The sequence below is a fragment of the Gymnodraco acuticeps genome, unplaced genomic scaffold (genome assembly GCF_902827175.1).
Source record: "Gymnodraco acuticeps unplaced genomic scaffold, fGymAcu1.1, whole genome shotgun sequence".
In the NCBI taxonomy this organism is placed as follows: Eukaryota; Metazoa; Chordata; class Actinopteri; order Perciformes; family Bathydraconidae; genus Gymnodraco; species Gymnodraco acuticeps.
The window spans coordinates 1,189,362-1,212,977 of NW_022990441.1; the positions used below are offsets into that span (position 1 = coordinate 1,189,362).

The 23,616-nt window shown below is 41.7% G+C and overlaps 1 long non-coding RNA gene across 1 annotated transcript; it reads left to right on the forward strand.

Annotated features, from left to right (window-relative positions):
* The first annotated feature begins 582 nt into the window (after window positions 1–582).
* Window positions 583–21,669, forward strand: LOC117552137. Its single transcript, XR_004569906.1, has 3 exons — window positions 583–708; window positions 12,084–15,083; window positions 20,382–21,669. It is a non-coding gene; the product is annotated as an uncharacterized LOC117552137 (long non-coding RNA).
* The last annotated feature ends 1,947 nt before the right edge of the window (window positions 21,670–23,616 follow it).

Here is a 23,616-nt window from a genome sequence, read left to right on the forward strand (position 1 = left end):
ATAAAAAAAGCCGTATGCTTCACTGAAACATCATCGAATTCCTCTTTAAAGTACTAGAAAATACATACATTTGGAAAAGTCGTACTTGCTGCACTGTAAACATTGTCAGAGTTCTCGTTATCTGTCCACGAATATCAGTTTCTAGATATGGCTGTTTGATTCAGTTGGTGAATAATCATTTGGTCAAAAGTCTATAAATAGTTTTGGGCCATGTTGACATCAATGTTAAAATACTGTAGTCTGTGCTGCGTGAGTCTACGAGCATCAGCTGTTTTTAACAAATTAATGCATATCCTAGAAAACTCTTCGGTGACACACACACACACACACACACACACACACACACACACACACACACACACACACACACACACACACACACACACACACACACACAATACACCTATTTACACACCTTCACTGGTGTGATCTGTCTCTACGTCCCCCCCACACACACGACAGAAAAACCAGAATGCCTAAATCTGTGTCACCCACATGGTCTACCAGTTTGCACTCAACTCTCTACTTTCACTGGGAGGGATCTCTCTCTGCTCTCTCACTATCTCCCTCCCACATGGAGTTCAGTCTCTGGCTCTCATGAAGCTCCGCTTGCTCGCTTACTCTCAGACGCACTCAGCCTGAGTCAGAGTGTGGGACAGGACAGACAGGAACACCACAACTGATCTCTTTCTTCACATACAGCCGGCAGTAGGTACCACTCTCTTTTCTTGCTTCATTCGTGTGGCTTCTTGATATTTAATTAAGATGCTCTCTTCAATCTCTTCTAACCTAACACAAGCTCTAGGCATCTATTTTGGTAATTGTTCTTAATTATTGTCCAGCATGAAGTAGCAGGGAAACTAAAATGATAGCAATTGATAACTTTAAGTTGATAACTTTTATTACTAAAGTAATAAGTAAGTAACTGTGCTGGATGGGTGGAATTGTTTGTAACTTTGAAATCTTGAATTATTTAGATACTGTTTGTTTTTGCGCACATCATGTAATAGCCTGCTGCTCCAAATGTGAGGAAAAGTCTACAAAGTATATATTTCAGCTATTGTAAACTTAACACATTTTGTATACCATTTACCTAGTGGTTGAACTGTCTTTCCATCTACATATAATATTTAAAACATCAGGTTATGCATAAAGATGTGTAGTGAAACCAGCAGTCTAGCCTCTCTGTAATGATGCTGTGATGTGAGTGTTTCATGATGAACAACAGCAAAAAGATCTCCAGTTTCAGCTTCAGATTTGTCATGGGGCAAAAAAGTCTTATTTTCATTTCTGTTGAAATCACAATTTATATTTAGGGCACTTATTGTGCTGCTTTTGGCTAATTGTATCTTAAAAACTTTATAAAATCACTGTTTTACTATGTGGTTTTGAGATTTTTTTTCTCAATTCCTGCATTCTAGTGAATTTTCATAGTAACACTGCACTTCAGACAACCTACAACTGGTGATGGTGTCTAGGTCTTTAAGTGTTAAACAGCTGAGAGCAGTCAATGCTGTTTTTTGTGGTCTTCTTTCACACACACATCTTACCAAGTGTGTATGAACATCCTCACAAACCAACAAAGAACATGATCTATGTCAAATTTAAGACAGAAAACTCCACACTGGTATCTGATCGTCAATCACCGGATAACTTTATTTTAACTATATACAAACTGGTGAAATTTAGGAGCTGGTGGGCTACCCAGGCTGAGTGACAAGGTGTCATCCAGGAAACTGAAATTTGCAGGTCACTGCCATCGACACCAGGAACTTCCAGCTGGCAAGTTAGTACTCTGGGAGCCAACACACGGGCACCGACCAAGAGGGCGCCCCACGCCAACATACGTGGAGGTGCTGAGGAAGGATGTGGGGGTGGAAAGCTCCACAGAGCTGGCCGGGTGTATGGATGACCGTGAGGATTGGCGAACCCGTTGGCAAACTCGTCTAAGGACGACCTAGTAGTAGTAGTCCTTGATTGGCTCAAGTTCACACCTTTTTAGGGCCAGGGCTAGTGATGTTGTCCCGGGGATGCTTAGGAGTTGATAAAGGAGATAATCCCACTGACGTCATCATTTGATTCCAAAAGTGGGTCTGGACTCGCGCCCATAGAGGCTGTTTACCAGTATAATGGCTCCCCCCAAAGTATAATTTATGGGTGGCTCCCCCCAAAGTATAATTTATGGTTTTTTAAGTTTTTTTTACTCACTGAGCACTCATTGCCACCAATGCAAATGCAAATGAGTGCTCACTGAGTAACAAAAAACAAAAAACACACAAATTATACTCTGGGGGGAGCCATTATACTTTGGCGGCCCCCCAAAGTATTAACATGCTGTGGGAATCACTGCTGTTTTTTACGAGTTTCGGTGCCTTTGCAGATTGCTTCTAAAAGGATCCTATCAATCTCTTTCAATCAAGTAAAGATACAAAGTAGTTAGTAAATAGCAGATGCAGTGAAACTGTAACGAGATCCTTATATAACTGTAACTTTAGTCTAAATTGACGCTTTTTGTTGGTACTGAGAAGTATACCCTCTCACTGTAATAACTTATTAATGTAAGCAGCTGGTTTATTGTTAAGTGCGTAGCTAAGTCATTCTTAACAGTCATTCATGTAATAACTCTTGCACATACTCATGCTCGCTGCTGTTTTTGTTGATGACCTTTCTGTTTTGTTTTACTCACAGAATGAGACACAGCTTCAAGGCAGATGCTTTTTTATTTGAGAAGGTGAACTAGTTCAGTTCTCTTCCTTTGCTAGAAATGGTTTGGTTCCCATGGTGCGATTGTCTCTATATAATTGTATAGCCATCCATCATGATTGGGTGCTTTAAGTTCTTACAAACTAGCATAAGAAGTTTGTCCGTTGTTTTTTTCTTCACTCATGATAAACCCTGGGAGGCACTTAATTAAATATACATATTAAGTGGCTGATGTGAGAGCTCTTAAAGTGTTCTCATAAAGTATGCTGCCATATATAAGCAGTTGCAACATTTTCTTTCATCTAGCATGCACACACACAAACAGTGGTTGTGTATTATATGGGATGGGATGAGACAGTTGTTCATGAATAATGATGGAGAAAGGGAAATCATTTGAAATTGAATATACATGTTGCAAGGCCAAGTATCCATACCAATAGTTTGGCAATCTAATTTATTTATACTGTTTGCACATACCCAAAAAGTTTACGTTTTGCACCAATTATTAATGTGGGAAATCACTCACTGGACTTTGTTTTTCATCCATCCTTTTTTATTACAGTCTATATGTTCTTTCAAGTTACAATGATAATTATGTGGTTCGGAAGAGTGTCTTCATGTTCACTGTATATGTTGAATATATGGAGAGCTGATTTTGTTGTGATTTTGTTTGTGATGAGAGAAGCGGGACATTTGTCTTGGGATCCAAGCCATCCCATCACATAACACATTTACTAACAACAATGTCTTGAAATGCTTTAATGTCTCTCTGACAAAGCGTGGTGGTCACCTAAGCAGATTTAAATAAAGATTGAAGAGGCTTATTTGGTCAAAACTAGAAGGCATTTGAAGCAAGATGCAGTGGCCATGTGGTGTCAGATAACCATGTGGTGTCAGATAACCTCATGTCATGTCACCAGAGATTTGACTCCTCTTTTAAAATAGGTCAGTAATAAAGTATTTGAGGTTAAATACCTCTACCCCCCTCTGAATGTAAGCGCTTTAAGCACCAGGAAAAGCGCTATATACATCAAATGTATTATTATTAGTATTAAAGACATTATATGACTAAAATAAGCACTTACTGAGCTTTAGCAATAGGTTTGTGATGATGGGTTTCCTTTGTAATATTTAGTGGTAACACAGGTAAAACTATAGGTTACTTACGTAACCCCAGTTCTCAGAGTAACATGAAGTGAGATGTCTCACTATGGGATGCGCCTCATCGCGGAGCAAACAGAAGCATCAATCTCATTACGCCAATCCTCATTGGCTGGTGATCTTGACGTCAGCGTCAGGGAATTCACCCCCTATAAGTAGCTTGCGCCACGACGCATGCGTCATTCAAAATAAGCACCTCTTCTCGCTTCACCATAGCAAGGAGGGCCGTCTGGTGAGACATCTCACTTCATGTTACTCTGAGAACTGGGGTTACGTAAGTAACCTATAGTTCTCATTCATAACACTCCGTTCGATGTCTCACTATGGGAAATTGTAGCTCCCGTATTGTCAGACGAGCTTATCTCGAAAATCACCAAACCAACCAGAACTTAACAGGTAGAGCTCTGACTCAACCAGGTGCCCAGCACTGCTTGAGTCACACTGGGAGCAGAACGTCCAGCCTGTTAAGAGGCGGACAAAAGTGAGCGGCGAGGACCAGCTCGCCGCTGCACCAATGTCTTGGATGGGAGACATCCTGGACAGAGCCCAGGATGCAGCCAGACCCTGAGTCGAAAGAGCTCGCGGACCCGAGGCTGCCTGCGAACTCTGACTCGTATGGGCCCCAAAGCAATTGCTTCCACAAACCAGTGGGAGAGCCGTTGCTTAGTAACAGGCTTGCCCTTATAAGGGTTAGCCCAGGACACAAGGGGTTGGTCATTATGACGAAGCACCCTTGATCTGTCCCTGTACGTGCGTAAAGCACGGGCTGGACACGGCAAATCCGGCCGCTGTTCCCCGGAGGAATACAGTGGCGGGGAGGATGCCTCAATGTCAAATGTGGTACCTGAACCAACCGCCTTAAGATAAAGGCAGGGTTGGGCTTCAACCACACTCTGTTTGCCCTGGGGCGAACTGAGTGCATGAAGACTGTACAGATAGCGCATGAGTGCCACTGGCTCGCTTGGCAGCTGCCAGGGTCAGCTTCATGTCACACTGTATTCAGATTGTACCACTCACGGGCCAGGCCCATAGAGCCAAGCGCTCTGGGTGTGGGTGAAAGATCGCCCCCCCCCCCCCGCTTGGGACAGTATGTCTCTGCGTAGTGGGAGCTGTCATGGCTGCCCGCACAGCAGCTGATATATCTCCGCTAGCCAGTACATAGCTGGCCAGTGCGGAGCTATCAGGATAAGTGTGTGGCGTTGCTCTCTCACTCTGGTCAGAGTTGGGGGTATCAGAGCCAGGGGTGGGAACGCGTACAGAAGGCCCGGGGGCCAATCGTGCGCGAGTGCATCCATGCCTAACGGTGCATTTAGATCGCGCATCGAAAAGAACAGCTGACACTGAGCGTTGTCTTTCGATGCGAACAGATCCACCGCGGCTCTGCCGTAACGCACCCACAGCTGGCTCACAATCCTTGGATGTAGAGTCCAGTCTGCATAAAGTGGTATACCTCTGGACAGTAGATCTGCCCCGAGGTTCATCACTCCCGGTACGTGCGTCGCTCTCAGAGAGAGGAGACGTCTACCGCTCCATAGGATCAGTTTGCGCGCCAGTGTGTGTAACTGGAGAGAACGCAAACCCCCTTGGCGGTTAATATACGATATTGTGGTCGTATTGTCTGTCCTCACGAGGACGTGATGTACCCTGAGGAAAGGCAGAAAGCGTTTTAGGGTGAGAAACACCGCTAAAAGCTCCAGGTAATTTATGTGCGCCCGCTGGAGGTCTCTGCTCCAGAGACCCCTCACCGGGCGACCTTCAAAAATCCCTCCCCAACCTGTCAGACATGCGTCCGTGGTGACCATTTTCTGTGAAAGGACAGCACCCATAGGCACACCTCGTACTAGAAAAGTCGGGTGCAGCCAGTGGCGCAGTGCCATTATGCATTTCACAGTAACCATCACTCTCGGGTTTAGTTTTAGGGCGGCCACCCAGCGCTAAAACTCCCTCATGTGTAAGCGTCCCAGTCGTATGACCAGGATGGTTGACGCCATGAGCCCCAGCAATCGCAGGCATGATCTGAAGAGAACATGTTTGCGCAGCTGGAAAAGAGCGAGACAAGCTCTGAAAGCTTTCACTCTTTCCGCTGACAAGCGAGCTGAAAAGGGCACCGAGTTCAGGCGTAAACCCAGGAAGAGTATAGTCTGCGCGGGGCACAACATGCTCTTCTCTGTGTTTATTATGAAACCCAGGTTGAGCAGGTGCTTTACGAGGACATTTGTCTGCGTAACAGCCTCCTGCTCCGACTGTGCGAGAAGCAGCCAGTCGTCCAGGTAGGTCGCCAGGCGAATACCCTGTTGTCTTAACGGGGCTATCGCGGCTTCCGTACATCGTACAAACACCCTTGGACTGAGAGACAGACCAAAGGGGAGTACTCTGTATTCATAACAGATCCCCTGAAATGCGAATCTCAGATATTTCCTGTGTGGGTAATATACTGGGATGTGAAAATATGCATCTTTCAGGTCGACTGATGTAAACCAGTCGTCTTGTCGCACGAGCCGCAGCAGAGATGTGTGAGTGAGCATTCTGAACTTATATATTTTTAGATATTTGTTCAGAGCCCTCAAATCAAGTATTGGCCGAATTCCGTTCCCTCCCCGTTTGGGAACGAGGAAGTACTTGGATTAGAAGCCGCCCTGACTCTGCTCGGCGGGTACAATAGATATAGCCCTCTTTTCTAGGAGTGAGAGAATCTCTCTCTCCAGAATATGGGCTGACTCTCCTCGGGCCTGCGAATGCAGAATGCCCGAGAAGCGAGGGGGGGTGACTGTGACTTGGAGTCTGTAGCTCCGTGTAACTGTCTTGAGAAACCCAAGCAAATGTCGTGAAGCATCTCCCGCTGTATGCTCCTTAGAGCCAGCTGAGATGTCACGTCTCTTCCCCTCTGAGTCTCTATTTGTTGTGTTATGGGGCCCTCCAGTGTCTGAGCACTGTGGTGCCCCATTTCGACAATCCCCACCGACACAGCGCATGCGCGTGACGGTGGTGCCTTTACAGCTCCAGCCGGCACTGCGCATGCGCGTGACGGTGGTGCCTTCACGACCCCAGCCGGCACTGCGCATGCGCGTGACGGTGGTGCCTTTACAGCTCCAGCCGGCACTGCGCATGTGCGTGACGGTGGTGCCTTCACGACCCCAGCCGGCACTGCGCATGCGCGTGACGGTAGTGCCTTCACAGACCCGTCAATTGTCCGCCCTTTGAGAGAGGCCGTAGCTGCTCTCAGAAGGGGAACAGTTGACGGACTGTTTATTGTTTTTTTTCTTTTCATTTTTTCGAGCTGCGCCCTTGGCTCGAAGCCTGGATGCGTCAGCGGAAAATGTTTTATGACAGAAAAATCAATAAGTGTGTGACATGTGTTTATGCGGACTTGAGGATGGTGTTGAGGCATCTCTCGAGGCGGCGGGAACACATTTAGAGCTGGGGAACCGTAGACTTCCAGCTCTGTCACAGAGGGGAGAAGGATGGGCTGTCACGCCGCTCGCTTCTTCTTCCTCGACTGCTGGCCGAAATTCTGGGTTGGCTGCGCCTGGGCTGCAGCCGGAACCGGAGATTTTCTAGGCCAGCTCGCCCTTGTCCCCTGCCTGGGCTGGGGACTCGGGGCGGACTGCGACCTCTGCGTTTTCGGTATTTTGAACCGAGCAGGGTTCGGGGCAGCTTGGACGAAGGGCTGCCGCTGCGAAGGCAGCGGCTGGGCCCTTCGAGGGAGGCAGAGGTGGAGGGCCTCGTCTTCCTTCTTTTTCGACTCGCATCTCCTCTGCATGGAGGCAAGAGCGGAGCCGAAAATCCCCTCGGGAACGATGGGCATGTCAAGCACATCCTCCTTTTCCCGGTCTGGGAGGTTGGTGAGGTTGAGCCATCTAGCTCTTTCCTGCACCACCATGATCCCCATTGTTTTGCCCGTGGCCTGGACGGCGCAGCGTTGGACACGGAGACAAATGTCTGTGACCGCGGCCAACTCGTCCAGAACGGCCGGTCCAGGATTACTCGACATATCCTCACAGAGCTCCGCTTGGTATGCGGTTAGCAGTGAGGAAACGTTCAGAGCCCTGGCGGACAACGCTGCGGCTCTGTAGGACCGTTCAGTCATGGTCGACTGGAAACGGTCCACCTTCGCTGGCAGCGTGGGGTTCCTGCTTGGTGACGGGCCCATCCTCGGTAGGAGGTGGGCTGCCACCAGCAGTTCCATCGGCGGTATGCGGAGCAGGCCGAGCCTCTCCATACCGTCGCAGTATAGGGAGGAGGCACCCTGGGTTGGGGCCTTGTTGCTAAAGGGTCGGTCCCTCCACGAGACGGACACCTTATCCAACATCTCCGGGAAGACCGGGAGGAGTTGCCTCCTTGTCCTCGTTGCTTGGGGAGAATGTTTCCCCTCGTAACGGTACCTGGCGGTCTCCTTGGCCATTTCGTGCCACGGGATGTCTAGCCTGGACGCAGCGTGCTGACACGCGGCCTGCAGGTCCATGCTCAGTAAGGGCGAAGCTGGTGTGCTATCGCCCGGGAGAGCAGCCATCGCTCCCGGCTTTGCCGTTTGAGCCGATGACATGAAGATATCTTCTTCTTGCTCATCCGAATCAGACAGGAGGAACTCAGAGGTGTCCTCTTCGTCCTCCATGTAGTCTAATTCCAGGACATCCTCCGCGGGCGAGACCATGGTGAGGTCTCGCCGGGAGCTCCCGCCTGGTGAGGCGTGGGGCTCCGTTCCCGCGTCTCTTGCCGCCACCGGGTCCCGGCCTGACACGGCGTGGGATCCCGGTTCCGCAGCTGCCGCTGTTAGTGAGCCCCAGACCGACACAGTGAGGGGCTCAGTCTCTGCGGCGGACGCCCCCGTGTCTTGATTGCCAAACGGCGAATCAGTGGACATGAGGGAGTCCTGTTCCAACAAGCTAGCTTGGTGTGCTAGCCGTCGGTGGAGGCTCTTTCGGGTGAAACGGGCACAATGCCCGCACGAGCCGGGGTTGTCGATAGCCTCCTGGGCGTGTTCCAGCCCGAGGCAGGACAAGCAGACCTGGTGTGAGTTTGTGCCTGCTATCTTCAACCCGCAGCCGCATGACCGAGCCTCCGAGTCCCTGACTCCTCTGGTGTGAGGGGGAGAGGCGTCCATCTTGTTCGCCTTGTGGCGTGGAGAGGACCCGCTCGTAATAGGTACGTCGTTGAGAGAAAAAGTGTTACCAACCCGTCCTTAATCCGGAGAAAAAGGGACGGTGTGGGTCCTTTGTTCTCAAAGAATATTGACTGGTGTGTCAATATACTTCTAATCCTTTTCTCCTCCGTGAGAGAGAAAAAGAAAAGCGTCCTCGCTACCGTGGTGTCGGTAGTAAGGGGAAGCTAGCTAGCAACAGGTGCGTAGCTAGCTTGAGAAAAATCAAAACCTTACCTTACTTTCCGGGGAAAGAAACGGCGAGGTCGATTTGAATACTAACTGGCGTTAGTATTACCGTCTTCTTGCGAAGCAGAAGGAGTAGCCGGCGAGCGCCCGTCGACCGAAATGGTTATATTTGGGTTCAGTCTGTGGACCGTTAAGCTTGTCCGGCTACTATAGAGATGTGCTCTGAAGTGAGAAGAGGTGTTTGAATGACGCATGCGTCGTGGCGCAAGCTACTTATAGGGGGTGAATTCCCTGACGCTGACGTCAAGATCACCAGCCAATCAGGATTGGCGTAATGAGATTGATGCTTCTGTTTACTCCGCGATGAGGCGCATCCCATAGTGAGACATCGAACGGAGTGTTATGAATGAGAACTGATATGCTTTTACTCCCCTCAGTATGAAGGGTTTCCTTAGTGAGAGTTTCCCCTAAAGTCACATCTGCAGTTTGGGTGCAGATAGGCTGGAAGAGGACACAAGAGAAGCACTAAAAGCATTTTGGGTCAAACAGAACCTGATGCTTGAAAGATCCCAGAGCACAAACAAATCTATTTACAATCACAGGTTTTTGACCTCAGCTGCAAACACAAAGGCACATGGTGTCAGTGCATTGGTATAATCCATGTTCATATTGTTTAATACATTTTCTCTTTTGATTCAGGTGGGCTCTGCCTTACTATAAATACATGAAATAGTTTTATTATAATACATTTTTAATCTGCTGAGATTTCATATATAAACTATTGTAGCATAACGAATATAAAAAAGTTCCACAGCTAAGAATGTGAACCATCCTACATGTAATGAACAATACAAACAATATAGATTTAGCTTGGCAGTTCTAGTGTTAATACTATTTTTTCCACAGTCAGAATAGTGCTATTAAATGCTAAAATACCCACAAGTTAAAGGGTCAAACTCACTTGGACCTTACATCTGTCAGAGTGAATGCTTGAATTATTAAAGGCCACTGAGCTGTCTGTTTGTATCAGACTGTTCAGTCTACGAGTCATATCTAAGAGTAAAGTGCTTCACTTTGTTCAGTGTGTTGTGAGCAGCAACATAATAATCTATATATTTTAACTTGTATGTATGTGTATGTGTTTGTGTGTGTGAGTGTGTACATGGATATTTGAGGTTTTAATCCCCATAGTTAGCTCCATGTATTCTGATGGAGTCTCTTTCCTCTCTGGGTGAGTGGATGCTATGGAAGCTCCCAAGGGACAAACACATACAGCTGAGATAAAATTGGGATTTATTATCTGCCTCACTCAATTTATGCCTCCTCTTCTACTCTGCAACTGTGTCTCTGTCTCTTTCAGTATATGTGAAGCATGTGCCTTTGTTAATTAGTCTGAGAATTAATCCCTTTGAGACGCTGATTACTCTTCATCACCGTACAGTACAGCGGTCCCTCAACCAGGCACAGCTGCAGCGTTAACAGAACATGTTATTGTTCAACCATGCCGTCCTTGTCTTTGTAAGATTTATTTAAGGGTGAGTGCATCTTATTTGAATGGATTTTCAGACTCATAATTTCTCAAGGATTAAAATGTCACTGTGTTGATCAAGGGGAGGAAATCAGATCTTAATCAAAACTGATGATCCTATCTGATTGGTTCATTCTCAATATCAAACATTGTTCTTGTTTCATGCTTCCCTCTGACCAAAACATTTAAAATCTAGTTGTAAAAGCTGGAATAATTAGTTTATTTTCGATGATATATTTTGTGCTGTGGATTAGAAAGATCTAGTAACATAATGGATGAATGTAATTAAGTGACAACTGCTTTAACTCAGTAATAATGGCACATTTCCACTGCAGCGGGGTAGCCCCGTTTAAGCGTCCCTAAGCGTCCCTAAGCGTCCCTAAGCGTCCCTAAGCGTCCCTAAGCGTCCCTAAGCGTCCCTAAGCGTCCCTAAGCGTCCCTAAGCGTCCCTAAGCGTCCCTAAGCGTCCTCGCTCAGGCCTCGGGCTGCCTCGCTGGCCGTGGTGCATTGACATTACAGTTTAGAACCTGGGCTAGCAATGCAGTGTTGGCGGGGCGATCGGCTTTGTTGTTCCGTCGAGCTCCCGCTGGATTTTATCATCCCCAATGAGATTAAGGAACGTCGTTACCTCCTCGGTCGACCGCGGTGTGCTTTTCTTTGACGTTGCCATTTTTGTAGCTCCTCCGTTTACGAAAATGCTGTGTATAAAAATGCTGCAATCTTGCTTCTAGATATATGCGACGCTAGGGATGATCTCGCGCACGATCTTGTGACGATTCTCTCTGACCAATCAGCAGTCGAGAGTGTTGACGTCACTAGTTCAGCCCTGGCCCTGGCCTGATAGAACCACGATTTTATGGGGCCGGAAAAAGAGGGAAAAAGTACCCGCTAGCCGGTACTAGGCTATATGGAAAGGCCACCAAAAACTGGCCTGGCCGCTTGAGGACGATTAAGGACGCTTAAACGGGGCTACCCGCTGCAGTGGAAATGCGCCATAATAAGCAAAATAACATTTTCGGAAATATGTTTGATGTTACCTTTGTTCTAAGGTTAACTACTTCTGCCTGCTTATAGCAGTTCTGTATGTGCTATTTATTTCAACAACTTCACCTTTATGTATTTCTCTAAAACAACTGATCATTTATAATGTAGTATGCTTTATTCGTCCCTTTGTTCCTGAAGTCCAATTCTAAACTGGGCTGAACTCAAAGCTGCATCCAGTGATTTAGATTCAGCTTTTTCCAACAAAGAGACATCTAATTGCTTTAAAACTTTTTCAGACTTTAACAAAAATGATTAAGTTAAATCTGTAATCTGAATTTCTCCCTCCCTTTGCTTCCACCCTCTACCTTTGTCTCCTGGCAGCATTTCCCGGCTGTGAGTGGGGCCTTCATGGATTCTCCGTACAACGGCAATACGTCCCTGCAGACGTCCACCTCCAACCTCAACGCCAGCTGCTCCAGACCCTCAGAAACAGAGGATGATGGGAAAGTGTCCAGTGACACCATTTGGCTGTGGGTCGCTGTACTGGCAACCATTGGCAACATAGTGGTGGTGGCCGTGGTTTGCGCCTGTGCCTTCTGACGAGATGGAAACTGATGCTGTCTGATAATCCGAAACCTTCCATATCCTGAAAATATATATTTTTCTTCAGAAATGATGTAAAATAGCCTTAACTTGAGACATCTGAAATGGAATTTGCATGGGATAGTCAAATCAAATGATTTTTACATTTTTTCAAGAAATATAAGAGAGTAAAACTAATAAACTACAGTTAAATAATCAAAATAAAACATACTTTCAAAAATTTATTTATTTATTTTATTTAAAGCTTTCATCAGATGAAATAATGATCCGATAGAGACACAGGTATATCTATTTTTTCCTTCAAGTGTTACAGTGAAACAATACAAAAACAAAACCCACAAAAATACAGTTAAACTAATATCACACTTACATTAAGGGACTTTGAAAATGGCCACTGAAACATATCTTACCTAATATACTGAATACTGACCTCAACCTGACCAAATAAGACCACATGCAGACCCACTCATGCACTGTTTTGCACATGTTATTGTGAAAAACCAGCAAAAAACTACCTAGCTAGTTTGTCTAAACAAACCAGATCCAGTGGACAAATATATAGAAAGTTAAAGACAATCCTCAGAGCTTTGTTCATTCAATCAACCCACAAGCAACACTTTCCACCAGAATTGGCTGAAATGGTAGGGGTTGGGTCAGGGTTAGTGTTTTGGGGAACGTGCGGCACTCCGTAGGAGCGCAGCGTGGTGCACGGGCTCTCGGGTAAATATTTGTGTTTAAAAACCTGTTTAAAAACTCCTTATTTTATCCTATTTACCAATCAAAGTTTATAAGGGTTAGGGTTAGCCACCATGGCTTGTCATTAAGCTTCCTAATCCAACTTTAATATCACTATAACAATAATGTATCGGAAACAATCAGATGTCACCAGGATGTTTATTTTAGCCTCCATATGGACAAAGTATTAACCTATTTAATAAGCATTTTGTCCTGGAGCAAAACACAACACTTATTCACTTTGGATTGCAGGCTGGAATAAGTGGTGCCTTAACATAATAGTACTATACTTGCCTACGTGGTCAGCTGGTTATGTAAGCCAAGCTGTTATATAAACCCATTCAGGCTCAGCAGAGGTCAGAAGGATTACACAGGATCATAGCTTGATCTCTTTGAGGGATCTGAAGCCAGAGAGAGATCCACTGTTGAAGCTTGTAACGGAGTGTGTGATAGTAGGATTTAGAAGTACTACGAGGTCCGAGCCCTGCAGTATAACGTCCTTACGATGCTCGACCAAAGCACTGAACTTCAACCTGTTCTGTCTTTACTATTCTTTTCCATGCTATTGATTTTATTCTTACATTTACAGCACCCAGTATATTTAGTTGACTAATTTTGAGCAATAAGAGCAATATGGAATTTACTCAGCTCCGCCTCCTCACTAATGTTACGTTTTTTGTTATGGCATGGCAGTCATTGATAACAATGGTAGATAAACCACTTGAACATTATTAGTAGTTTGTTTTATAAGGAGTCCATGATTTAGAAATATGAGATAACAGAGAAAGTAATGGGTTGATTAAGATGATCTCATGCCATGACTAAAGCTCATTTTTAGTCCACAAACATCCACTTGGTTGGTTAATTTAAAAACTCTGCTTCATCTGACACCCATGTCTAGTATATATATATTTTTAAAAGCCTAGAGAAAACAACATCCTTTTAGAGGGGAGCAGGGCTGAGCTGAGCAGTGACTTGTTGAAATTTAACAAGCAAGGAAGTTCAAGCAATTGTCTCTGCAGATATTAGAGCGGTCAGAGCAGATCGTATCTCTGCGGCTGACTTTATTAGAAGATGATTTTACAGACAGAATAGAGCTAAGTGCACCCAGCGGGGGCAAATATAGAGTCTTAAGGTGCAGACAGAGAAATAATTATTAACATGTGAGATAATGAGTGGCGATGAGTGACACTAGAAGTGAAAAGGAAAGATGTGGAAGAGAGAGGAAAATAATGAGGCAGAAAATGCTCTTATGCATTTCCGCTATTTGTACATTTATGACAACTGACAGGGAAAGGGACATTGTATAAGAGTGGGAGTGAGGAAACAAGTGAAAAGGAGAGATAATGGTGGGGACAGAGTTGGTGTAGGGAGGAGGATTATGACAGAAATAAACAATGAGTGTATTTGAGTAAATTGGCAAACATGAGTATAGGACAAAAGAAAAATGCAAGAAAAGTAAAGTGCACAGGTGAAAAGGGAAAATAAATAAAGCCATTTATTTTCTGAATTAATTCTACTTTAAGAAGTGCTTTATGTTGCATACTTAAAGTATATACAGAGTAGGGTATGACTTAAAACAGCTAGATTTCTCAACTCTAACAACAAACCGAGAACACATACAAGAACAAACAGTATATATTGACAATATTAGTTATATTGAGTATGTTTGTGGTCCTTGTTTGGTCGTCAGAGGTTCAGATGTCCAACGTTTACCTCCTTATGAAGTTTACCTCTACCAACTCCTTCACTGTCCAAATACCAGCCAGTTTCTGTGGAAGCATGAACCCACAATATCAACTAATTAGATACCATTAATGTGTTTCTACATAAAGACGCCAAGCGCACAGAGAAGAAAGCATGCACACATCTGTTAATATGGACTTCTACAACAGCCTACAACAGGCTAGGTGTTTCTTTCATTCCCTCCATCTTACTGCTGACATCACCTGCCTGCACAGTCACACTGAAGTGAAGGAAAGCATCTCAAGACGCCTGGAAACAACCCAGTGATCCCGCTACTCACCACCATGGCACCCAGAGGTGAGAAGTAAAACACTTACTGATGTGGTGCAGCAACCTGATGTATCACATTTGTGTAAGGGACTTTAAGCAGGAACATTTACTGGGAAATGTTGACGTTCCCAATGACAAAGTACTTGTCACCCGTGATATTAAACAATCATGCATCCAGTCTGCAGCCAACATTAGTCATCAAGTGCCTTTCTGTGTAAAATCAGTTTAAACTCCGAGATCATCTTCCCCCTGGGAACTATTTTGTTCTCTAATTTCATGCATGTAACACTCTTAGTAACTAAAGGAGACATCATGCCTTCATGTTTGGGATGAACGACAAAAAACACTTGTGTTGTTTTTCGAATCTTTAGTTAAATTAATAGATACATTAACTTTAAGTGGTATATAGTAAGACATAATTCATAGTTTAAAAAGTAAAAGGTCTTTAAGTGCACAGCAATACAATTTTTGGCAAAGATAAAGTATCCTGCATAGTAATGAGTTTCTTATCATTTATGCTTTACTTTGAAGTAAGTATACATCATTTACATTGCATATGAACCCAAGATGACAGTATTACAGACTAAATGATACAGTTATAATTGAGCAACAGAGTTCACCCCTATCTCACTAAGGGTCTGACCCTAAACACACCAGTGCGTCTGAGTTTGTTTTATAGATGATCATAAATCAGTTTGTCGGTGAGGGTTGGGAGTCAATTAGTTTGTTACTGTAACCCATATTTATGAGTTACAGTATGGGTTACTGAATATCCTTTACACCTTATTCCTGTTACATCATTAGCACATCATCAGAAGTAGGATAAAAACATATCCAGTTACCAGTTCAACATTTAACAGTTGTATTATTCTATTGGTGCATTCACTGTGGTCTTATATGTGTCACATTGTACCCTCTGTGCTCTCTCTTCCATCTTCTCTCTTCCGTCATCCCTCCTTTCATGCATGTGAGGCATTCGGCCGTGAATGTCCACATTGCGCACCCCTCCTCTCTATACATACACACACACATTCAAACACATACACACACATAGTCCTCATAGACCTCTGACTTCTTCCAACCCTGTCTCCTAAAAATTACGTTCCCACAGAACTAAACTGCATTCTCAATTACGTTTAGCTAGAAACGTATTTTCTCCCACGTTACGTTTGTTATGAACGTATCTCAAATACGTTTATTTTCGACATATCTTCTAGAAACATATCTTCTCCCACGTTACGTTCGTTATGAACGTATCTTAAATACGTTTATTTTCTACATATCTTCTAGAAACGTATTTTCTCCCACGTTACGTTCGTTATGAACGTATCTTAAATACGTTTATTTTCTACATATCTTTGCCATTTATTGCCTTGCTTATAATAATGATAATAGTCATTTATAAATATCATTTTAGAGCACACATTTGAAATCGAGAATCGGGCTCGATATATGGTTAAATTAAAATCAGTAGGCGAGGCTGTAATTTCGGCAGCTGTTACTCTCATGAGCGAGGCAGAAAATAATAGTTTTAACATGACAAAAAAGCTGCTGTGTCGTTTATTGCACCTCAAAGATTAAAACAAATCCAGAGTTACTTGTTTCTGTACTTCCTCTAAGAAGAAAGGACAGTAAAAGAAGAGCTCTGTGGCTTCAGGCTTGATCGCCGTTCAAATGACAGCGTTGGTTTCCCCAAAAGTGGGCGGGGCTGTAAAGTGACGTTTTACTATCATCTATTATTCAAAACCATTCTATTTATTCTAACGTAAATTACATGCCAGTGTTTTATCTTTTTATTTATTTGTTTTTATTTTAAATCGTATAATGTCGGACTTTTTTCCCGTCTGTGAGGAAAATAAATGGGGTTTAGAGCCTCAAAATACTGAAATCTGTATTTTTTAAAAATCTTTTCCTTCTAATTTGTTATTCTTTTCTAAATAACACACTGTTATTTACTCAACCATAACACACAATTATCCTTGTTTTTATTTATTCGTTTAATTCTATAATCTTGGGCTTTTTAGCCGTAAATAAAGTCACCGGAAACAGACGGGACATTTCGAGCGATACACACCACAAACCCACCGAACTGATTACCCAAGATCCTCAGCTTGAAGCTCGTTGATTGGATGTTTTAGCCGCAATAAACGCTGGGATATGGTGTTAATAAGTTGTGATATCCGAAAACGAAAAATAAAATAATACCTAATTCAGAGTGTTCTTGTTTTTCTCTTTGGAAGTCATCACATAACGGCATTGTAATACACGGTTCGGCTGCATTAAATATTATACATCTGCCGTAGTTCTTTATTTATAGAGCCCTGATGAGAAGACTTCTAGACAAACATGAGGAACTGCCGCCAAAACTGAATACTTGATGTGGATCATAAATATATCAACAATTAAACAACATCTTCAATTTCTTTTCACAAAATACGTCTCCTTGCAGTATCAATAGTAATTCGGCTGACTTTTATATTTGATCCAATTGGTAGATAATAGGTTATATTTACACCATAACGGTGCACAGCTGATAGAAAAGGACTTGTAGTTTTTAAAGATATTACTGATTTTCTTTGAATATAAGAATGTAAATACTGAGTTGAGAGAATAGTCAGGGGATTTGGGTGATGGGAGACACATCTATGGATTCAGAATTTCAATAGCGTACCATTAAATGACGGATATACCTTTCTGTCTGTGATGTTTTACAAATCAGATATTAATGTGTAGAAGTAAAACATGTGAAATAATATAGCAATATCCTGTAAAATTATGTAAAAACATGAATAAAACTACACATCTTCAGATGTTATACATACATAAGTGTTCTACACTAATAATACAAAGTTATTATTAGTATGCTGTTTGTACCTTGTGTGCACCGCCTAGTGGTTAAAGCACGTTATTGAATTATTTTTGTTGAATAATGTTATTTGATTAAAACAATATTAAGAGTACATACTTTCATAGGGGGAAAGTAGAAGGTCAATGATAGAAATATAGAATATAAAAAGTCAAGAAGATACTATAAGTGATCTCTACAATAAAACAGTTTAGTGCAGCATGTACAAAGATATTAATAGGAGGATGTGCAAAACAGAAAAACGAATTAACCTTTATTAACACATTAAAGAATACTTTAGGTTAAGGTCTTATTTTAAACAAGAAAAAAGCTTTGGGGGTATCTATCTACCGATGAATATTAAGCCTGACAAAGTACTTAACGTCTAATATATTGCTTTCCTGCAATGTTAACTATGTTGAAGCACTTATTTTAACTGATATTATACACATTAATTATACTCTTATGTATGTAGATAGAATAAGAAATGTGCAGAATATGACAGTTTAATGGTGGAGGTACACACATATTGATAGATGTCTTGTAATGCGCTGTTGAGGAACCTGCGACCCAAGTTGTGTATATGATCAATAAACCTTAGAAAATCTTGAAATCTTGAAAGGGATGTGCAAAATAGCCATTATACAGTTTTTAATTAACTATTAGTAGAGAATAACGAGTAATGAATATACTTTATAGAGATCTGCAGATAAATGTTTCGTCTTCTCAAGCACCACCTATCAAATATCTCTCCTGATTGTTGGCACTTGACAATCACCTTCCCTGAATTTTACTCAGGTGTAACTAAAGTCTGCTTTAAGGGTTGTTTATATTTCACATCATTAATCAGAATCTGCAAAGTAACTAAACTAAATTTAGTGGAGTAAAAATACCAGGTTAACCTCTGAATTGTAGTGGAGTAGAATTACAAAGTAAGCTGTCGTGTGGGTATATATTAATGCTGCCCATTATGGATATAAGCGATTTTTACCCATTTAGTAATTACATGTTTTAAATGTGTACACACCAATGTGTTTCCTATCGCCTAAACCTCCAGGGCTGTACACAGTTTAATACTGGCAACTTCTAATTGTGGGAAAACGTCTTTTAAAACTACAATTCCCAGTAGATACGTGCCATAGAGAACATGTTGCGAAACACAATAGCCAGCATGTGTATTTCTCGGGGGGCGTTCGAGTCCAGTTTTGAATAGTCTGCCGTGGTTTCGTTCCATTTCAAAGAGCTTGACGCTCGGCGTAACCTTGGCGCACTGCCACTCCAACATCACGGGGTTTGTCAACGGGACTGTAGTCCCAAACGATAGCTGGGGATTATGGGTAGTGTAGTGTCTTCGGCCATCCTAAATCTCGAAATGTCCCGTCTGTTTCTGGTGACTTTATTTACGGCTAAAAAGCCCAAGATTATAGAATTAAACAAATAAATAAAAACAAGGATAATTGTGTGTTATTGTTGAGTAAATAACAGTGTGTTATTTAGAAAAGAATAACAAATTAGAAGGAAAAGATTTTTAAAAAATACAGATTTCAGTATTTTGAGGCTCTAAACCCCATTTATTTTCCTCACAGACGTTTATACGATTTAAAATAAAAACAAATAAATAAAAAGATAAAACACTGGCATGTAATTTACGTTAGAATAAATAGAATGGTTTTGAATAATAGATGATAGTAAAATCTACGTCACTTTACAGCCCCGCCCACTTTTGGGGAAACCAACGCTGTCATTTGAACGGCGATCAAGCCTGAAGCCACAGAGCTCTTCTTTTACTGTCTTTTCTTCTTAGAGGAAGTACAGAAACACGTAACTCTGGATTTGTTTTAATGTTTGAGGTAAACGACAGAGCAGCTTTTTGTCATGTTAAAACTATTATTTTCTGCCTCGCTCATGAGAGTAACAGCTGGCGAAATTACAGCCTCGCCTACTGATTTTAATTTAACCATATATCGAGCCTGATTCTCGATTTCAAAGGTGTGCTCTGAAATGATATTTATAAATGACTATTATCATTATTATAAGCAAGACAATAAATGGCAAAGATATGTAGAAAATAAACGTATTTAAGATACGTTCATAAGGAACGTAACGTGGGAGAAAATATGTTTCTAGAAGATATGTAGAAAATAAACGTATTTTAGATACGTTCATAACGAACGTAACGTGGGAGTAAATACGTTTCAAGCTAAACGTAATTCAGAATGCAGTTTAGTTCTGTGGGAACGTAATTTTTTCTTCTGACCAATCTTTCCTCTTTCTCCATTTCACATTTTAGCATTTAATGGTGTTGCAGATCAGATCATAATAGTAAACCATAATAGTATGTTCTATAAATAATCATGACAGAAAGGTTTGAAATTGCCTGTCAACTAGAACTCTGAACTATTAAGCCATCAAGCAGATAATCCATAACTTCTGTTTTGTGTACTAAATATTTTTCTCCCACATGCTCTCTGCCTCCATAGAGATTCCCATCATCGTTCGTGAAACAATAAGGACTGGAAACAATGGCTTGGAGAGGAGACCAGCAGAACAGTCTGAGTTTCATATAACAAACTGAGAGACAACATTGTGGCATTGACTTTGTTCTCATCCACGTGGATTTAAAGTACAGTTCACACGGATATACGGCTTTTTCAGGACGAGCATGTTCTCACAGAGTGGATTTGCATGAACAGTGTCTCTGTTCTTTGGAGAATGTGTAAAACTGCAGAAAGTGGACATGAGGATCTTTGCCAAATTCGAGCAGAATGAAAAGGAACAACAGCCTCAGATGGTAAATGTCTCATAAAGGTTATATATGGCTACAGGCCTACACTGCACTCACAGCCCTGATGATTAGTAACAGTTTGAAGATCCTTTCCCTCATTCAATGGGGTTGAATATTGCTTGGATATTCTGATCTTTGTAATGAGGACATTTGCGGAATGTAGTTGAAGATTTGTCACTAATCAAATCAAATCAATTCATTTGACTGTTGAGAAGACAATGAAAAGATATAATGGCTTTGAAGACAATGGACAATTCCTTCTGTGGACACTATGGGACTGAATCGAAGAAGAGGTTTGGTGGTAAACCTTTATCCTTTAATGTCAAATTATTTAAAAACAATCAATGAAACTTAACAGAACAACCATTAAACTTGTCAAGGTCTGGATAATGAATTTCTATTTGTGATACAACAAGCTAACTTACTCAAACATTTTCAAATCGGCAAAAACATAAAACTCTGTGTTATATCTGAAAGATGGTTGAACAACAATGTGTTATGAAGCACATACATACTATGCACACAGTACACTCACTTTACATCAGGATTTTATTAAAACAGATAGTGATAGCTAGATGCAGATATGAAGCAGACACAGTATGACAGCACTGTTTGGTTAGCAGCAGCACAAATGGACTACATGCTACCATTGTACCTCACTGAACATGCATGGCAACTAGCACATGTCTTATTTTCTAACTAATGTAGTAAGTGTTTATCTATTCACACATACTTAAGTCAGTAATTGGACTTCAGTAAAACAATTTAGCCTATTGGTTTTATGAGTTAATATATGCTTATACATGTATGTTGGAGTTTGACTTTACATTTGACTTGCTTCTATATCTTACTTTTACGTTTTATTTGAGGAATTTCTCTCTTTGTAAATCCAAGGCCATGGAGCTATCAGGAAGTGTTTTTAAGGTGGACCTTTCTACTGTATGAGTTATGTAATGTAACCTTATTAAAGTAGTAAGAATGTGCGATGTTTGTTGATGATTGCTTGTCTCATGCAGCTTATAAAGAAATAATGTAGTTTTACTGTACTTGTGAATTACATAGCGTGTACAGCAGATCATCAATTTTCTTAATCTTTGTATTTTATCTTTGCTGATATCAAGAGAATGTTAGCCATATTAAATGAACCGATCATAAAATAATATCAAAGGCAATTTAAATGCTTACGTTAATCCAATTTCACTCTCCTTTCTTATAAGTATGTCAATTTTGAGGAAGGCAAGTACAATTGTAGAAAACAGAATGGTTAAAAAATAGTGACACTTTATTAGGGATATATTCTTATAATTGGTTTTCTAATTAGTATGAATGAAATGATGAAATGTGAGTGGTTGGTTTTGATATCTACCAGGAAATGTGTAATGACAGGATGTCTTCCTGATGCTCACTAAATGTTAATTTAAAGTAATGTGGTTTCATCTTGAATCAAATTCTTCTGACTTAATAATGACCAAAGGCTTTCCTACAGCTCCATTACACAGACCAAGAAAGGATGAATTCATGTTGTCATTTTGTTCTAAAGTAGTATCACATAATCTAAATCTGACTTGATGAATACAATTCAAAACTTTTGTAATGCACATGTTTGTTATAAAACTATATGTTGTGTATTGTAAAGGCAGTGGCAGTATTACTCACATTAAGTTCTTAAGAAAACACAATTTCTTGATTTGTCTCCACACTCTTTATATTGAATGTTTTTGAAAACTTTAAATGTGTTTCTGATTGCATATTTTTAAATATTTTGGAACATGAAAAAAAAAATGTGTTTGATTTAAGATACATCAATCTACTTTAAACGGAATATACAGATGATGTGAGCTCTTCAAGTGGCTCATTACATATTAATTTGATCTTAAGGGAATGTTGGCTTTCTCTAAAACATCTCTAGACATTAGTTTACAGTAATCTACAGTAGTCTTTGCATGTTACAACAGTCCCATTAGATATAGTAATGGTATTAATGAATGGAACTAATGGACTCATGACATAGAGTAACAGAGGCAGAATCTGTGGTAGAGAGAAAGTCTTTCTCTCTGCGTATCTTTTTCCAATATCTAAAGTGTGTCACACGCTACCTCTCTTCTTCCCCAATCGCTGTCATTCATTATTTCTCTAATTTCCTACATTCTCAAATAATTTATGAATCCATTTCGTTGTCCCAATGGCAAAGATTAATGATAGACAGTTCTGGGTAAGCGCAATTCTTCTTATTCTTCTTATAACCATTCATTCCTTTCAGTGTGTTCTTTTAACTGTGGATTTTGAAAAGCATTGTATAATCATGTGTGTGTGTGTGAGGTGTGTGTGTGTGTGTGTGTGTGTGTGTGTGTGTGTGTGTGTGTGTGTGTGTGTGTGTGTGTGTGTGTGTGTGTGTGTGTGTGTGTGTGTGTGTGTGTGTGTGTGTGTGTGTGTGTGTGTGTGTGTGTGTGTGTGTGTGTGTCTGTGTTTTAGATGTGCACTTCAGGCTATCCCAGGCACTCCATCTGTGTTCCTGCCAGGCACGGCTGTCTTTGGGGAGATGTGAGATCCTCCAACACACAGCCTGCAGATGAATGAACTCATGTGCACACATGGGGACAAAAATGTCCTGTACACGCAAACATGAACAAACAGACAAAAGGAATCTCCTTTACTGTATACAGTACCAAAAGTGATTTCTCTTCGCCAGGGAGATCTTGTGTTTGGTTGTGCGTGTGTTTGTGTGTGTGTGTTTAGTTTATCACTGCATTTTTAAAGACCTCTCTTTGTTGCAGTTCTCTACTAGTTTAAATATTGTATTTACTGTTTGATACCAACATCAGTGCTTGAATTGGAATGAAAAAGGTGCCAGTACTCTAAAATCAGCAACTTTTTCAAGTCAATTTTATATATACAGCCCACAAACAAGAATTTGGCTACTATAATGCTGG